General features: G+C 45.4%; 1 protein-coding gene across 2 annotated transcripts in view; it reads left to right on the forward strand.

The window, feature by feature from the left end:
• LOC143934082 (ubiquitin carboxyl-terminal hydrolase 2-like) overlaps positions 1 to 12,506 on the forward strand; it is a 162,501-nt gene that overhangs the window by 38,819 nt on the left and 111,176 nt on the right. The window contains exon 1 of one of the 2 annotated variants that reach the window (XM_077457389.1): positions 3,324 to 3,799. The exons of the other annotated variant lie outside the window; for it this stretch is intronic. The gene's annotated coding sequence lies outside the window, so the exon portion shown is untranslated. Of the gene's footprint in view, positions 1 to 3,323; positions 3,800 to 12,506 lie in introns of those variants that run through there. 2 annotated transcript variants of the gene reach the window in all.

Raw genomic sequence — 12,506 nt, forward strand, 5'->3', positions numbered from 1 at the left:
ATAGGGCAGCAGTCAGCAGTAGTGCACCTCAACCCTATATATTGTGGACCTATACCAGTCCTTAAGGATTAGCAGACTGTACCTCACTCAACCCTATGTACTGTAGTACCCTATACCTTACCAGTCCTTATAAGGACCTTTGTGGAACTAGTAGGTTGTGAATGATTAGCAGACTGTACCTCAGTCCCTATACTGAAAAAGGACTGCTGCAGCAGAAGGGCAGCAGTCAGCAGTAGTGCACCTCAACCCTATATATTGTGGACCTATACCAGTCCTTAAGGAATAGCAGACTGTACCTCACCCAACCCTATGTACTGTAGTACCCTATACCTTACCAGTCCTTATAAGGACCTTTGTGGAACTAGTAGGTTGTGAATGATTAGCAGACTGTACCTCAGTCCCTATACTGATAAAGGACTGCTGCAGCAGAAGGGCAGCAGTCAGCAGTAGTGAACCTCAACCCTATATATTGTGGACCTATACCAGTCCTTAAGGAATAGCAGACTGTACCTCACTCAACCCTATGTACTGTAGTACCCTATACCTTACCAGTCCTTATAAGGACCTTTGTGGAACAAGTAGGTTGTGAATGATTAGCAGACTGTACCTCAGTCCCTATACTGATAAAGGACTGCTGCAGCAGAAGGGCAGCAGTCAGCAGTAGTGCACCTCAACCCTATATATTGTGGACCTATACCAGTCCTTAAGGAATAGCAGACTGTACCTCACTCAACCTTATGTACTGTAGTACCCTATACCTTACCAGTCCTTATAAGGACCTTTCTGGAACAAGTAGGTTGTGAATTATTAGCAGACTGTACCTCTGTCCCTATACTGATAAAGGACTACTGCAGCAGAAGGGCAGCAGTCAAGTATAATATTCTTTCTATATTTGGAAGAAAGAATATTATACGTGTACAAGCCTATTACCATACCAGTCCTGAAAACAACCTTTGTGGACCTAATAGTAACAGCTACTGATTAAACTGACTGTCCCTGCAGCACACAGCGTCCTGTCCCTCTCTCTACACTGACAAAAGACAGGCTGCTGCAACAATCAGTAGCACAGCAGTGCCTCAAACCTATATCCTGAACTACACCTAACACCTATACCAGTCCTGAAACGAACTTTTGTGGACCAAATAGCTAGCGATTTGGGTCACTGCAGTCTCTCCCTGCTCCACACAGCAACCTCTCCCTATAGTGACAGAAGAAAGAATGTAAAATGGCCGCCGGATCGGGTCTATTTATAAGTTAGGGGGAATGTCCAAGTGTCCATGTGCTGTAATGTCTCAATTGGCTGTCCTGTACCCCATGATGGATGTGTTATCATAGGTCAAAGTTCTTTTACACAGTAAACACAGAAGTCCGCTGGGCAAACGGCGGCAATAGTCCGCCGATCAGGCGGACCACGAACAGCCAAAATTTGCTGCGAAGCGACCGCCGCGCGAACCGTTCGGCCATCCCTAGAGAACACCAGCAAAAAAGGGTAGATACAGGTGTATACTGTGCTGGAGGCCCACAACACCCACTAACTCCTGCAGATGCCTGTATTAGAGAACACCAGCAAAAAAAGGGTAGATACAGGTGTATACTGAGCTGGAGGCCCACAACATCCACTAACTCCTGCAGATGCCTGTATTAGAGAACACCAGCAAAAAAGAGTAGATACAGGTGTATACTGTGCTGGAGGCCCACAACACCCACTAACTCCTGCAGATGCTTGTATTAGAGAACACCAGCAAAAAAGGGTAGATACAGGTGTATACTCTGCTGGAGGCCCACAACACCCACTAACTCCTGCAGATGCCTGTATTAGAGAACACCAGCAAAAAAGGGTAGATACAGGTGTATACTGTGCTGGAGGCCCACAACACCCACTAACTCCTGCAGATGCTTGTATTAGAGAACACCAGCAAAAAGGGTAGATACAGGTGTATACTCTGCTGGTGGCCCACAACACCCACTAACTCCTGCAGATGCCTGTATTAGAGAACACCAGCAAAAATGGGTAGATACAGGTGTATACTGTGCTGGAGGCCCACAACACCCACTAACTCCTGCAGATGCCTGTATTAGAGAACACCAGCAAAAAAGGGTAGATACAGGTGTATACTCTGCTGGAGGCACACAACACCCACTAACTCCTGCAGATGCCTGTATTAGAGAACACCAGCAAAAAAGGGTAGATACAGGTGTATACTGTGCTGGAGGCCCACAACACCCACTAACTCCTGCAGATGCCTGTATGAGAGAACACCAGCAATAAAGGGTAGATACAGGTGTATACTGTGCTGTGCTGGAGGCACACAACATCCACTAACTCCTGCAGATGCCTGTATTAGAGAACACCAGCAAAAAAGGGTAGATACAGGTGCATACTGTGCTGGAGGCACACAACACCCACTTTAACTCCTGCAGATGCCTGAGAAAAGAACACTGTCCCTGCCTATCTTGCTCTTTCCCTGCACGCCGGAACACACTACACAAGGCCGTCGCGCTGGCGCTCTTATATAGTGTGGGGCGTGTACTAAACCCCCCGAGCTACAATTATGGCTCTCCTCGCTGCCGGCGCTGTGATTGGCCAAGCATGCGGGGTCACAGTGCATGCTTAGCCAATCATGAGCCAGCAATGCACTGCGATGGCGTAGTGCATTGTGGGCCGTTCGTGCCACACGAATTTGGTGCAAACGGTCCACAAAGTTCTGAATTCGCCGAACAGACGAATCCCTAGGCTTGTGTAATAAAAAGTGCAAAGGGAAAGTGAGAAGTGCAAAGTGCAGTAATCTATAGTGATTAATCAGAATTCTCTTTACTGAGGTCAGACCAGTATATGGACTGCAGATAGTCACTATGATCATTCACTTTGTGTACTGTAAACTGACTTCATGAAACAAGGCCACAAAATTGACTATAATATGAGGAACCATGGGTACTACTACTGAGTCCCTAATATACAAAGCCACTAGACCCCTTGTACCATTTATTGAATGAGCCCGCATGAGTGAATTTATTCAAAAAGCCCAGCAGGGAACTTTGGGAAAGTACAGCACCTCAGAGCAAACAGTTGGATGTCAGTTTACCGTTGCCAAATGAGTTCCGATTTCTAATTAGCACAAATTGCTCGGTTATCCGTACTATATAGGCTGTTTGTTGTTAGGACAGGTCTGTACTTGCTCATTGGTAAACACTAGGTAGACTTTAGTAAGTCACTGTGTGTACAGCTCTGTCAAAGAGCAGCATGAAAAGTGTTTGTAATCAGGGTCATTCCCAAGGTAACAGGGACTCAACAGCCATGTGAGTGAGACGCGGCGTCTCCTATTACAGGACTGAGAAGAAAACAGGCCGAGGAAAACACAGAAAGACGCGGACAGACAAAACGCAAGACAATCCACCAGAAACACAAAACATCAAGATTAGGAAATATAGCGATTTTTAGGAATTATACAGAAGAACGAAGAAGAAACTTAAAGAAGAGATTTTAGGAAATGAACTTGTCAGAGACAACAATGAAGTGAGCTGGAGGACGGCGTTCAAAGCGACAACCCTACAGAGATAGACAAGACAGTTCACAGACCGGTCTGGATGGAGTTTTAGGTGAAGAAAATGCTTAAATGCTTTTAAATAAAACTTAGGACCAGTTTAATGACATTGTAGACATTTTATTCCATATAAAACAAACAAAAAAAGACAAATAGAAGAGGAAAATATCACAAAATATTATAACTAAGGGAATTTCCCACTTCTGGAAAATGAGCACAGCTATGTGATTATAAGGAGAACCTACAACTCTTTGGAGGTAAGTAGTAAGCTCTACTTAAAATAAATCATTTATCTTTAAAGTGTATGTCAAAACAAAACCTTTTATTTCTTTTTTTTGCTTTTGGATTGAGTGAGGAAGGGTAAGAACCATAGGTGTGCGTAGCCTATTGCAGAGATATGCAATTAGCGGACCTCCAGCTGTTGCAGAACTACAAGTCCAATGAGGCATAGCAAGACTCTGACAGCCACAAGCATGACAGCCAGAGGCAGAGGCATGATGGGACTTGTAGTTTTGCAACAGCTGGAGGTCCGCTAATTGCATATCCCTTGCCTATTGTATTAGGGTGTGCACCCTAAAGCTCAAACGTGTGTGTGTGTGTATATACAGTATACTGACAGTGTCAGCAGGGCAGAGATTGGCGTCAGTAGATATTATTTTTATTATTTTTAAAGATTGTTTTTAGGATGCCCATTAGGGGGTTTTGGTGAAATATCAGGGGTCCAAACAGGGGGTATCTATGCCTCATGGGCTAATTAGAGTGTGCCCTGGCACGCCCTGTGCACATACCTATGGTTAGAACTCCTGTGAGGTTTCTATTGATCTCCAGGGCTCTGCTATGGAGAGTTCACTTCACATCCTGTCCTGATGACAACAGTTTCATAAAACAGGAAGTGAGGGAAAATGTGCAACGGGGGGCACAGACAGACATCTAAGCTTCTTCTATCCTGCTAAAAAAAAAAAAAAGAAAAATGGATTTGAAAAATGAAAAATGCATTTTTATCTCAGCCTGTTTGTCCTATAGAACCATATTTACTTTGTGTCATTATCATACATTGTGGCACAGTTGCATGTGTAAAGTAGCACACAGAAGTTTTTCAGATACTGTTTATATTAAAAATGAACTCCACTTTTGTTGAGAACCCGCCCCCCCCCCCCCCCCCCAAGTAATTTATGTACATTGCAAGGTTTTAACAAACGTTGTTACAGATTCCTACCTTTTGTTATTCTAAAGAAACAGCAGTTTGTCTGTGTCTATGTGTGAATGAATTTGTATGGGAGTGGTTTTATAATTATGAATCAGCTACTGCACCTGCAGGGCTCTGCTGAGGAAAGTGGCAGGATCTGCATCCTTTTAGATGTGATTTCCCTTTAGGGGTATCTCCCCAAAAATGAGCTATCTAATGGGGCAATTCTTCCTAATGACCGCAAGTGTAAGGGGCAATCTTCCCACTGACCATCACACTAAAGTATCATGAGTTGTAAATATAGTCATAATTTCAGGGGGGTTTCCTTAGACCAGAAAGTTATTTCAATGATTCCTATCTGTTGGAAAGGTTGAGAAAGATTGGTTATACACAATGGGGGTTATTTACGAAAGGCAAATCCACTTTTCACTGCAAGTGCACTTGGAAGTGCAGTCGCTCTAAATCTAAGGGGTAAATCTGAAATGAGTAGAAGCTCTGCTGATTTTATCATCCAATCATGTACAAGCTAAAATGCTATTTTTTATTTTCTTTGCATGTCCCCCTCGGATCTACAGCGACTGCACTTCCAAGTGCACTTTCAGTGCAAAGTGGATTTTCCTTTAGTAAATAACCCCCTATATTACTTTTTATTTGCTATTTTGTTCCCTCCATAGTGGAGTTATGCTTTAAGGATGCAGATAACTGAAGTCCAGACAAGCAGCTAAAACCCATAGTTGAAATACAAATATGAAAGGATTTTACCTGGCTGAGGATTTTGTATTTCTGTCCATCCAGTCTTGAGATTTACACAGACAGCACAGCCAGTCAGGAGAATTGAACTTTCTGTTTTGCAGTTAAAGCATAACTAAGGGCAGCATTTTTATTTATTTTTTTCGTTTTGGGTAGAGTGGACATGGAATAGAATGTTTGTCAGTTTTTATTGCTGTCTGTGCCCCCGTTAAAGGGATTCTCCCTCTCTGTTTGTCCTGTTTGCCATTATCATTGAAAGTGAAAGTAAAAGAAAAGCCCACATTTTGGGTTGTCCCCAGAAAAGTAAAAGATTCCAATGGGGATGCCAGTTCTGATGACCTGGGGGTCCTCAAGGAATTCCCTTAATTTTCAGGGTCTGCCTGTTTGAGTATGGGACAGGCTCCACAATGGGACACAGATGGCAAAAAAAAAAAATCCTGACAGGGGTCATAACCCTCCCTTATTCTATCCAAAATGAAAAAAAAAAAGTTTTGCCTATAGTTCTACTTTAAGCATCATAACTAGGGCACCTCCTCGCCCCCAGCCTCCACTTGTCAGCATGTTCCTTGTCACTGAATGCAGGACACCTGATTTACTGCAAGGTCTACCCCTCCTTCTCCCAGTCTGTGTTTTGTTGTACAGCATATTCCAAAAGGTTGATACCAAGTCAAATTGATATGAGTTACATCCAAATTATTTTTAAAGCTAAATTCAATACAGACAAACAAGAGACAAATGAATGCACTCAATAATCAATATTACATCAATGTATTTTGTTAAAAGCAAGCAGGGTAAGTACCTTAGTTAGGTGCCAGCCCAAGACATTGTGCTGCCTGGTACCAAGAATGAAATGCTGCAACCCCCCCCCCCCCCCAAGAAAAATTATGCCCACCAAAATACCCCCACATCCATTATTTTATAACTGTTAAGGTTGTTTACATATATAGGAGTATAAAGAGGACCTGTCATGGCTCCATTCATTTATAGGAGTATAAAGAGGACCTGTCATGGCACTATACGTGTATATATAAGTATAAAGAGGACCTGTCATGGTTCTACACATTATATATGATAGAATATTATTACATTGTTATATAAAATAAAATATTTCACACCATAATGCAGAATCAGTGGGAGCCCTGAGCGTGTCACTTGCCAACGTCACCTTCCTTCAGATGCGGATTGTCACTTGCCACATGTTGCGAATTGTCACTTGCCACGATGTCCCCTGCCACACATTGTGGATTGTCACTTGCCATGATGTCACACGTTGTGGATTGTCACTTGCCACGATGCCACCTGCCACCTGTTGCAGATTGTCACTTGCCACAAAGTCACCTGCCACACATTGCGGATTGTCACTTGCCACAATGTCACACATTACGGATTGTCACTTGCCACAACGCCACATGCCACAGATTGCGGATTGTCACTTGCCACCCCGCCCACTAGCCCCCTCACAAGCTGACTGTCCCGCCCGCTGACTGACTTTCCCTGTTCTGCCCGCAGACAGCAGTTAGAAAATGTGTCTGTATGCACTTGTGTGTTGTTGGTTTCATGAAGCATGAGAGACTAACTGCATTCAGAACATGCATCTGTGTGCGTGAGTGTTTTGGGCAACCCCTGGCACATAACTTTGTACAAACACATTGGCTTCTTGTGCCTCTTCTTCAAATATACAATCAATTTAGATTCTAGCAAGGAGCATATTGATAAAAAGAGAAATTAGATTGACAGAGGGATGAGCTCATCAGCTGTCTGCTTTTCCTTGAGGCTGGGTTCACACTAGAGGGAACAGCTGCTGCAGCGCTTAGACCCCTTTCACACTGAGGCACTTTACAGGCGCCACAGCGCTAAACATAACGCCTGCATAGCGCCGCTCCTGTCTCTCCAGTGTGGAAGCCTGAGTGCTTTGACACTGGAGCGGTGCACTTGCAGGACATTAAAAAAAACTCCTGCAAGCAGCATCTTTGGAGTAGTGAAGGAGCAGTGTATACACCGCTGCTAAACTGCTCCTGCCTATTGAAATGAATGGGCAGCACGGCTATACCGCCAACATAGCGCTGCTGCAGCAGCGCTTTGCGGTGGTTTTAACCCTTTCTCGGCCGCTAGCGGGGGGTAAAAGCAAAATAGCGCCTTAAAGTTGACGGTAAAGTGCCACTAAAAATAGCGACGCTTTACCGCCGACGCACTCACCGCCCCAGTGTGAAAGGAGCCTTAACCACTTAAGCCCCGGCCCATTTTGCTGGCCAAAGACCAGAGCACTTTTTGCGATTCTGCATTGCGTCGCTTTAACTGACAATTGCGCGATCGTGCAATGTGGCTCCCAAACAAAATTTACGTCCTTTTTTACCCACAAATAGAGTTTTCTTTCGGTGGTATTTGATCACCCCTGCGGCTTTTATTTTTCGTGCTATAAACAAACAAAATGACAATTTTGAAGATTTTTTGCTATAATAAATATCCCCCAAAAATATATAAAAAAAAACATTTTTTTTCCTCAGCTTACGCCAATACGTATTCTTCTACATATTTTTGGTTTAAAAAAAATCGCAATAAGCGATTATTGATTGGTTTGCGCAAAAGTTATAGCGTTTACAAAAAAGGTGATAGTTTTATGGCATTTTTATTAATACATTTTTTTTTTACTAGTAATGGCGGCAATCAGCGATTTTTATCATGACTGATATTATGGCGGTCACATCAGACATTTTTGACACATTTTGGGACCATTGTCGTTTATACGGCAATCAGTGCTATACACATGCATACAAATGATTCCTGTGTAAATGACAATGGCAGTGAAGGAGTTAATCACTAGGTGGCAGTGTAGGGGTTAAGTGTGTCCTGGGGCATGTTTCTAACTGTGTGGGGGGGGCGTGACTGTGTGTGACACGTCACTGATCTCTGCTCCCAATGACAGGGAGCAGAGATCAGTGACACTGTCACTAGGCAGAAAGGGGAGATGCTTGTTTACATTAGCATCTCCCTATTCTTCCTCCCCGTGAGACGATCACGAGTATCCCCGCGGCAATCCGAGTCATGGCCATCCCAACCGACACGTGTGCTGACAGCGGCGTGCACACAATGGCACAGTGGCAAATTTAAAGGGACGTACAGGTACGCCCATTTGCCTGTCCGTGCCATTCTGTCGACGTGCCGGTCGGGAAGTGGTTAATGGGGTTGTAAAGGTTCGTGTTTTTTCGCCTTAATGCATCCTATGAGATGAATGCGGGATGGAGAGGGAAAGGAGGGGGATGGAGAGGGAAAGGAGGGGGGGAGAGGGAAAGGAGGGACAGCAGCTCCCTGATCCTACACCACAATAGCAATATGTGTTTTCCAGAGTTTGACAATCAGCAGATAAAGATACTCAAAATACCTGGTGTTGGCGCTTCAATCATCCCAGCGCCATGATTGTTATGGTGTCAGGATGACTGAAGCGTATTATTTCTATTATTACATTGTAATATGAAATTAAATCATTCAACTCACCATAATGCAGAATCAGTGGGAGCCATGAGCGTGTCACTAGCCACGTTGCCTGCTACCAGATGCCATCAGGTGTCCCAAGCGGAGTCTGTCCTTGCATCAGGTGCCCCATCAGAGGTACCTTCCTCACATCTGTGTCCATCAGTGGAGCCCCTCCTTACATCTGGTGCCCCTCTGACATCCACAGACTGCCCCCCCCCCACATCCACAGACCGCCCCCCCCCACATCCTGCACAGACCTGCCCCCACATACTCCACAGACCGACCCCCACATCTCCAGACTGGCCCCGACATCCACAGACTGGCCCCCAACATACCACTGGCCCCCAACATCCACAGACTGGCCCCCAACATCCACAGACTGGCCCCTGACATACCACTGGCCCCCGACATCCACACAGTGACAGACTGGCCCCCGTCATTATCATACCACTGGCCCCCGACATCCGACTGGCCCCCGTCCCGACATCCACAGTGACAGACTGGCCCCCGACATAATGCCGCCGTTGCCGCCCGGAGACATTTAACTGTGGCGCCGCAGGTACTCTATTGTAGACCAACTTCTGGTCTTCTTAAAAATGGCGGCCGGCGGAGACATTCAATTTCCCGGGACAAACCGAATTTCCCGGGACAAAATTAATTCGGGACAAATGTCCTAATCCCGGGAATATCCCGGGAAATTCGGGACAGTTGGCAACTATGCGGTCCCTAACTCACATTCATATACTAGGGCCAATTTTAGACAGAAGCCAATTAACCTACCAGTTTGTCTTTGGAGTGTGGGAGGAAACCGGAGTACCCAGAGGAACCCACATAGGCACAGGGAGACCATGCAAACTCCAGGCAGGTAGAGCCATGGTTGGGATTGGAACCAGCGACACTTTGTACTGCTAGGCAAAAGTGCAACCCACTACACCACTGTAACCTAAACTTCATTTGTTGTGTTGTATTGCAGCTTCATGCACTGTGCTTCTGTACATTGCCATGTGATTCTGCACAGCATGCTGCAGCGCAGCTCTGGGCTGTCTTACAGTGTGAATAGGATACACAGGAAACAATTGTTTCCTTGCAATGACAGGCTGACAGGCATTTTACACTTCAGTGAAACATCTGTCACTGCACAATGTGTGAAATAACCCTCACTGCCAAGTCACAAGCTCGGGGTGGGGAGAAGACCTGTAATTATTACTCAAAGTGTAATCCCATTTTTGTGGCATTATAGCAAATAAAAAAAAATCTCACAAAAGTGAGTACACCCCTCACATTTTTGTAAATATTTTATTATATCTTTTCACGTGACAGCACTGAAGAAATGTTACTTTGCTACAATGTAAAGTAGTGATCTTGCAGCTTGTATAACAGTGTAAATTTACTGTTCCATCAAAATAACTCAACACACAGCCATTAAAGCGGGAGTCCGCGTTTTTTTTTTTTAGAAGCCAGCAGCTACAAATACTGCAGATTGATAGCAGCGCTGCCAAAATAGTGACACTTACCTGTCCAGCGCGCCCGCGATGTCGGCACCCAAAGCCGATCTCTTGATCGTCTCTCGGGTGCTGCCGCCGCCATCTTGGGTATGGGAATCAGGAAGTGGAGCCTTTCGGCTTCATTTCCCTTTTCCCTACTGCGCATGCGCGAGTCGCGCTGCGCAATAAGGATGGTCCCCGCTGTCTCTGGGATCCATGTGTTTCCCAGCAGGCAGCGGGGGACTTTCGGAAAGGGGCGTGGATTCTGCAGAATCTACGCCCCTTTCCGTAGATAGCTATGCCGGAAGTGGGTGCAGATACCTGTACTGTACAGGTACCTGCACCCCCTCCCCCCTGAAAGGTGCCAATTGTGGCGCCGGAGGGGGGGAGGATTCCAATGAGCGGAAGGTCCACTTTAGGGTGGACCTCCGCTTTAATGTCTAAACCGCTGGCAAAAACACCCCCAGTGAAAATGTCCAAATTGGGCCCAATTAGCCATTTTCCCTCCCCGTTGTCATGTGACTCATTAGTGTTACAAGGTCTCAGGTCTGAATGGGTAGCAGGTGTGTTAAATTTGGTGTTATCGCTCTCACTCTCTCATACTGGTCACTGGAAGTTCAACATGGCACCTCATGGCAAAGAACTCTCTGAGGATCTGAAAAATTGTTGCTTTATATAAAGATGGCCTTGGCTATAAGAAGATTGCCAAGACCATGAAACTGAGCTGCAGCACAGTAGTCAAGACCATACAGCGGTTTAACAGGACAGGTTCTACTCAGAACAGGCCTCGCCATGGTCGAGCAAAGAAGCTGAGTGCACGTGCTCAGAGTCATATACAGAGTGCTGCCAGCATTGCTGCAGAGGTTGAAGGGGTGGGGGGTCAGCCTGTCAGTGCTCAGACCATACATCGCACACTGCATAAAATTGGTCTGCATGGCAGTCGTCCCAGAAGGAAGCCTCTTCTAAAGATGCACAAGAAAGCCTGCAAACAGTTTGCTGAAGACAAGCAGACTAAGGTCATGGATTACTGGACTAATATGGTCAGTGGCAGTGCTGTTAACCCACTACACATACTCATTGGTGGTCAGGTAGCAGTGTTAATAAACCTCTTCCTTCTCCACTGCATTGGTGGTGAGTGCAAGTGCATTTACCTCCTCCCCCCACACACTGGTTGTCAATGATAGTTAGCTCCCCCTCTTGCGTTGGTGATCAGACGCACACTTTGGTGGTCAGTCAGTGTCCCTGATCCCCCCCCCCCCCCCTCCCCTATGATTCTATGATTTTTTTAGAATTACAGAATTGCATGACGTGAACCAGGGTCAATCACACTCCTCCCAGCTATTGATAGTTTGCTTGCAGTTCCCCCACTCAGCCAAGTTTATTTACCTGCTCCTCATCTGATTCTCCCACTTGGCTCTCTCTCCTGGTCTGATGACGTTCAACATCGGATCAGGACTATAGGTCTACTATCGGGTAGAGATCAATCCACCTGACAGTGGTAGTGACAACTTTCTAGTGCCTGGTGTTCAAAGGCAAAAAGTGTCCAAGTAATACAGCATTAGCTTCAGCATTAAGGTTCAGGACAAAAAGGCCTGCTTATACCTAATTACTGTCTATAAGGAATTTTGTCCAATCATTTTGTAAAGTTCAAATATAAAATATGCACAGCCACCCTTATCAGTGTTGCCAACCTACCAGATTGAAATTTACTGGCACGACACCCAAAATTTACTGGCACAGCACGTTTTTACTGGCATTTTACAAAAGTTACAAAAATACAGCAAATTTAAGTATTTAGGCTACAAACAAGTACATTGCAATGTAATTTAAGGTATAAAAATATATTTCTGTTATTTTCAATATAATAAGGGTGGATTATTTAGTCCATCAGTTTTTGTCACCTATGTCCACCTGGAGAGATTTCCCCTTAACCACTTGCCGACCGCCGCACGACGATGTACGTCGACAGAAGGGCACGGGCAGGCATATGGGCGTACCTGTACGTCCCTGCCTTCCCGCGGGTGGGGGGCCCGATCGAGCCCCCCCCGGTGCCAGCGGCGGTCGGTATCCGTG

The sequence above is a fragment of the Lithobates pipiens genome, unplaced genomic scaffold, assembly GCF_037356315.1.
Source record: "Lithobates pipiens isolate NorthernLeopardFrog02 unplaced genomic scaffold, aLitPip1_a1.2 Scaffold_27, whole genome shotgun sequence".
Taxonomy (NCBI): Eukaryota; Metazoa; Chordata; class Amphibia; order Anura; family Ranidae; genus Lithobates; species Lithobates pipiens.